This window comes from Octopus bimaculoides, chromosome 11 (assembly GCF_001194135.2).
Source record: "Octopus bimaculoides isolate UCB-OBI-ISO-001 chromosome 11, ASM119413v2, whole genome shotgun sequence".
Taxonomy (NCBI): Eukaryota; Metazoa; Mollusca; class Cephalopoda; order Octopoda; family Octopodidae; genus Octopus; species Octopus bimaculoides.
Window position 1 is genome coordinate 66168324 of NC_068991.1, and position 7130 is coordinate 66175453.

General features: G+C 38.9%; 1 protein-coding gene across 2 annotated transcripts in view; it reads left to right on the forward strand.

The window, feature by feature from the left end:
• Positions 1-7130, forward strand: part of LOC106879701 (REST corepressor 3) — a 43660-nt gene that overhangs the window by 1253 nt on the left and 35277 nt on the right. The window lies entirely within an intron of this gene.

Below are 7130 nucleotides of genomic sequence, written 5' to 3' on the forward strand. Positions count from 1 at the left end.
GCCGTTTTCTCTTCCAGCCTGTTTTGTCTCTTCTTGTTTTTCAAAATTTCGAGTTTTCTCTATTTAATAATATTAATAATAAAACAAAAAAAAAAAAAACCATCCAGATCTAAACAACTGTTTACCTTTCCGGCTCGGAAAGAATTTTGCACTACAAAAGATATGTAGCCTCAATATATGTGTTTGTGTTATGCTAAAAGGAAAATTTGTTTTTGAATTATAATTGTATAAAATCGATCTCACTACAAAGAACATTTTTAAATGGCATTTAGTTTTGACAAATGTACGCATCCGTCCTATAGCGATGTCGAACTTTCACATCGAATAATTATCGAACTATTTTGTTTCTCTCCCAACTTCCTAACAATCGTGAATTCGTTTCTTTTATTTATAAAGCTTTCATCCTTTATTTAGTGATGCAGATGGAGTTTTTTAAGATGAGTTTTTTTTGCAATCTTTGTTATACGTGTCATTTTTAATCCAGCGTGCAAATAGAAGCGCGAATATCCTTCCATACTTTTTGGACTTCGAACAGAAAATGTCTCACGTAGGAGAACTGTTTCTACCTTGTGAATCAAAATCTATTACTTAAAAAAAAAAGAAGAAAAAATGCAAATTTATATGTATATTAGTTTATAGTTGCATAGTGTTTTGTTATTCTCCTTTAACGACTTTAAGCTAGGTACACCCCCCTCTTTTTTTTTTTTTTTTTGTAATATTTTAGAAGAGTTGAATCAGTCCTAGAATTATTCGGCGTCAGAATGGATAGTAATTTATAGAGCTTTTGTGATTAGTGTATGGACTTTCTTTACTAATATTTTCCTTCTTTATATATATCAAAAGATAGACGCTTATACATGGCTTTGACACTAGAACACTGCTCATCCCTAGAAACAATCATTTTGCTGCTAGGTCTAATTAATTTCCTATGGCGACTCCATATTCTTCACAGGCAGAATGTAAAGCAAACGCTGTGTTTCCTTTTCAAGATCTGAAAGTATTTCAACCTTGGGCGAACACACAGTACAAACTATGTCCTACTTTATGTGAAATAAATGAAGTTCTTATCTCATCTCTCTAGTTGCAGAAGGCTTAGATACTTAATTCTACTTGGCTCAGTGTATGTAACAAGCTGGAGATAATCCTTGCGGAGAAAGTAAGCTGCGGTAGGCTAGCTTGCTATTCAGGAGTAGCTTTGTCTCACATCCGTTTAACGCCTTTAAAAAAAAGAAAAGGACAAAACCCCCCAAAAAAACTATTTTTAAGCAGCAGTCCGATAACCCATTGTGTAGGTGAAAAGCTTAGCTTTTTGTTCAAATAGCTGGAGCGCCTAGCATTGACTGACTGACGGCTAATAGTATGATGTCCCTACTTCAAACATCGGTCTAGTGTGGGGCAGTGTCCTCTCCATGTCTCGCCTGTGATAACTACTAGGACGAATTATACTCTACTAAACTACTTGAAAGATTTACCGATTTTTGTTCACTTGTTTCAGTCCAGTTCTTTTACAGAACTACATACACTTTACTTCAGCTCCAATAAGAGGATGTGGGGTTCAGAAAACAGTTAATATTGGTTTCAAATTTTTGCACAAAGCCAGCATGTTCGAGGGAAGGGTAAGTCGATATAATCGACTCCAGTGTTTAACTGGTACTTATTTTATCGATCTCGAAAGGATGAAAAGCAAAGTCGGCCTCGGCGGAATTTGAAGAAAACAGTTAATATTCTAAGTGGTCGGCAGTTTTCCGAGTGGTTTCGAATTAAGCACTCTTGCATTACTTGAATTTTCTTTTTGTTCGTCTTCCATCCGAAACTCTACATAGTAATGCCGTGTGTATCTGAGTTTAGTATACATAACAATGAAAACAGCCTTTCACTATAATTGAGGTTTTGTGATATTTTTTTTATGTGTAATCGCACGGAGCCATGCCATTCCCCTGGTGTTATACATACAACCAACTCGCTCGGCTTTACGTTTTGAGTTCAAATTCCACCAAGGTTGACTTTGTCGATGAAATAAGTACCGATTTCAAGCCTAATGCCTATAGTAGAAAGGATTATTTATTACTATTATCGAGAGCGGTGTTTGATAGAATCGTTGGGGTGGAGACGGAGTATATGTAATCTGGGTATACCCACCCTTTTAAATTTTGTTTTTTTTTACGGAATCCTATGTTTCAGACCATGGAGAATCCGATTCAGGAAAAAAATTTTCAAAAATCTCAATTTCAAAATTTCGACCCCCCCGGTTTTTATATAGATCCACAGGGTAAACCTAACCCTAACCCTAACCCTAACACTAGTTTTGTGAGATTTGGCTGTTATTTCTAGCATGTAAATAGCCTGCTTGGTGGGGGAGTGGAATTGAAATTTTTCAAAAATTGTTTTTTCAGAATCGGAATCTCCATAGCCTAAAACGTGGGCTTCCGTAAAAAAAATTAATAAATAAGGGGGGGAAAGGTTCAGATTACATATAGTGCATCTCTACCATCGTTGGAGCGGCGGACGTACATGATTGCGGTGTTTAGTTGCTTCTCTGAGTTCCAGTTGGGATTAAAACATCAGTGTAGCGAATCGACTTTTCCTTTCCAGCCCGGTAAAATCGGTTCAGTATTAAGGTAGTGAAATAAACCGCTTGTACCCTTCTTGCTATTGTTCCTTAGAAAGTATGGAATGGTAAAATCTTGAGAGCGTCTGATAAAATGCCTTGCAGTATTTGTTTCGGCCCTTCACGCTGGGGTCGACTTTTCTGTTCATCGTGACGGGATCGATAAAATAAAGTACAAGTCGAGTACTAAGGACAATTTTATTGACTAACCCACCCCTAACAGCTTTGTGTCTGTTAGAAACGATATCTTTTAAGGAATAGCAGAATCACGAGTTCAAAACCCTCAGTCGATATGTTCGATTTTTCGTTCCCTCCTCCTAGATTTATACACACACACACACACACGCGTGTGTACGCGCGCGTACTTATTTTTGGAAAAACTCAATCATGTAATCGAAAATTGGGTGCTTGAATTCTTTATTTCTGTCACATTGCTGGTAACAACGGTTATTTCCCTCCAGTCTTTCCTTAATTTGTAATTAGGACTCGTTGACATAGCTATGTAAAGTTCGCTTTGTGATAAAGTGGTTTGGGACTGTTCTACTTCGCGGTATCTTACCATAAGCATCTAGTCGGCCCAGGTCGTGAACGAGAACAGTGCAGAAGCCTGTCGGATTGGATTGTCCCTACGATTGTGGAGTAGACTTAATGCATCTCTCCGTTTATGATGACCACCTGACTTCTGAGTGGCTTTAAGTTCCCAGTGTTGCAAACTTTCGGACCGGGTTTCCGATATGAGAATAATTTAATCAATTTTCATTACTTTCTACCGTAGTGGGAGTTGCTTCCTCTTTTCTACCAAGAGTCTCTGGCTCTAAAAAGGTCACGGGCACAACTTTCCTCCAATATGAAAAACATTGCAAGTGAAAGGTATTACAATGTCAAGTGGTCAACAACAGTCACTAATCTGCAAAAGGATTAAAGATTAGTGACACCGAAATTGACACCCACCCCACCTCTCTCTCTCTTACGCCTATGTGATTTGTTTCTGACAAAATATTGATTGCTCAACGATCTATCTAAGGGATTAAATTCTTTCTATATTTATACAAAATGGTATTCTTAAATCCTGGAGAGGGCGCTAGATGACAGAATTGGTAGAGCGTTATGAAATATATTTTGTGTAGGTTTGTCCCTTTACGTTATGGTTTTTAAATCCCGCAATTGTCGGCTGTGTTCTGATAAAATAAGTGTCAGTTACAGAAAAGGATATAATCGATTAATATTTCTCCCTTTTAGTGTTGTGTCTGTTAGAAATCATTCTTAATTTCAATCAGCTACCTTACCTATCGTACATGCGTGACGTCTCGGTTCTAGCATTTTATTTCTGTACGTTTCCTAACGATGACTCACGGTTTAAAACTATAACTTGTTGACATCGTGTTCGTATCGGTGAAATAAGAAACAATTAGAAACCTTTTAGTTTTTATTTGCCTTGATCTGAAAGAAATTCCTAGTTTTGGTATTGTTAACCAAGTGTTTCAATTCAGGGAATTTGTTGTTTGCAGATTCTTTGATTCGGTGTGTGTGTGTGTGTTTGGTTTGGTAACTCTTTGAATATAAGCCTATTGATTTGGCCCTTCTTCCTATGACTCCATTCCAATTCCATATAGCCTGATATTACTTGTGATATTATACGATTCTATAGAATTCCCTTTCCTTGTTTTACCGGGGTTTATTCCCAATCAAACAGACTAATATTAAAAAGAATTGTGGCTGTGAGAATATATATATGTATGCGCATATATGCATATGCATGTATATATGTATGTGTGTATATCTGTATGCATTGTGTCTGTACATATATGTATCAAGATAGGAGTCAAAGTTCCTGAGCCATAGTCTCATGTGGTCGCCTTCCCAGATTCTGTAGTGTATCTATTCTTCCACTGTATGGAATGCCGGTCTGTTGCTGGACCACTCGGTTTTGCCAGCTGAGTGGACTGGAGCAATGTGAAATGAAGCATCACCTGGCCCAGGAATTGAAATCACTATCTTACAATCATGAGTTGAAGACCCTAACAGCTAAGCCACGTGCCTCTACATGTGTTTCTATACATACTATATATGCATACACATGTGTTTATGTCTATATGTATAGATATGTGTCTGTGTATATAAATATGTATACATATACCTATGTATACCTGATGACAGGAAGATGACTGACTATTGCCCTTGCAAAATGACAGCAATGCCTGTGCTTAAGGTTATTGCACCTGTTGTCAGCTTTATTCTGGCTTGCAGCTACATCTTCTGTGCTCATCCTTAGTGCCTATCTACTCAACTAGGCTTTGGAAAGTTGTCTTGCTGCTGATAGTGCAATCTAAAATCTTAGGTCCAATAAGGCTTGCACGACACCTCGTAGATCTTTCCGTCCTATTGATATGATCCAGAAACCAGTTGAAGCAAGATATTCAGTGCCGATATTGGTTGCAGACTTGGGAATGTGGGAGCACCATGATCTAAAGTGCAAGTAAAAGATTCAAAAAAATGTCCAATGCAATTCCTGCATATCCAGTTTTATATCAGAATGTCTTACTCTTGGTTGTATGCCAGACACTAACCTGAAATTTCTGAGGACCTGTGCTATTGCTAGATGGTTGTTGAACCTACACTGGGTTCTTGTTAATCCTGCTGGATTTCTAGGAACCCTTCTCACCAGACAAATCTAGTGGGAGGTGGGGGCAGTTTAGTCACGGACAACCTGACTATGCATCAGGTTGTACTGGATTCCATAATACCAGTAACACTCATGAGACCTCACAAGTAACCTGACATGTGTACCTATGGATATATATACACACACACACGTGTATACATAAGAAATATACATTTATGTATATATCTGTTGGGGTATGTGGATGTATGTATGTACATGTATATATATATATATAGACACACACACACACATGTACATTTGTATGTATGTATGTGTGTGTGTGTGTATATACAGAATAGTATTTTAGTAATAACTTTAGTCAGAAGAAATAAAGGAATTCTTCCTTATTTCATTTATATAGAAGTACAGAAAGTCTTTGTATTTTCCAAAGAAATGAAATAAAATGAATTAAAGTTGATATTTATATCTAAAATTTATTCATCTAGTGCCAAAAGATTTTGTTTCTGTTTCTCTCAATATATGTGTATGCCATCATTATCATTTAATGTCCTTTTTTTTCCATGCTGGTATGGGTTGGACAATGCAACAAGAACAGATGAGCCAGGTTCTTTGATTGCTTTGATATGATTTCTACAACTGGATGCCCTTTCTAATACCAATCCCTTCATAGTGTTCTGGGTGCTTTTTACATGGCACTAAGTTTTCACAAGACCCCTCAACTGAGTGGGATACGGAGTAGAAGAATAAAAAAAACTAGGATAGAGGGATGAGCAGGTATCTTGGTGTAGGAAGGCGAACTCATCACATACCCCCTCAGGTAGGAGACTCCCTGCTTGATCTGTAGAAAAGGTGTAGGTAGAAATTCCATAAGATGTACCCAGTGTGAGCTATGGACACATAAGAGGTGCAGCAGCATCAAAGGAAGATTAACCGAGAAGACAGCTTTCGTGTGTGGCAGATGCACAGGGGCAATAAACACCACAGATGCTCAGAAAACAGATTCCATTACATGCCAGGGGGAGAAACTAGAAGTAGTTGAAAGCTTCCGCTACCTAGGTGATCAAGTTAGTAGTGGGGGTGGATGCTCAGAGAGTGTTACCACTAGAAGAAGAATAGTCTGGGCAAAGTTTAGAAAACTTCTACTCCTACTGGTGACAAAGGGGCTCTCGCTCAGAGTGAAAGGTAGATTGTACGATGCATGTGTGTGAACTGCCATGCTTCACGGCAGTGAAACATGGTCCATGACTGCGGAGGACATGCATAGGCTTGAAAGAAATGAAGCTAGCATGATCGGCTGGATGTGTAATGTCAGTGTGCATGCACGACAATGTAAGCGCCCTGAGAGGAATGTTGGACATAAGAAGCATCGGATGTGGTGTGCAGGAGAGATGTTTGTGCTGGTATGGTCATGTACTGCGGATGGATGAGGAGAGCTGTGTGACGAAGTGCCACACCCAAACAGTTGAAGGAATCCGGGGTAGAGGTAGACCCAGGAAGACATGGGATGAGGTGGTCAAGCATGACTTTAGAATGTTGGGCCTCACAGAGGCAATGACGAAAGACCGAAACCTCTGGAAATATGCTGTGACTAAGAAGACCCGGCAAATAAAGTGAGTTCACGGCTGTATCCTACACTAGTTTTGCATAATCAGCCCCAGCCCATTCAAAAGTACCTTGGATCGTAGGGCAACTTGCTGTGCTTGAGGAGACCTATTGAGTCAAGTACATGAACGTCAAAATAAAAATCAAATGGAAATTGTAGTTTTGATACCCATACTGGTGGCACGTAAAAAGCACCAACCGATCGTGGCCATTGCCAGCCTCGTCTGGCTCCTGTGCTGGTGGCACTTAAAAAGCACCCACTACACTCACGGAGTGGGCATTAGGAAGGGCATCCGG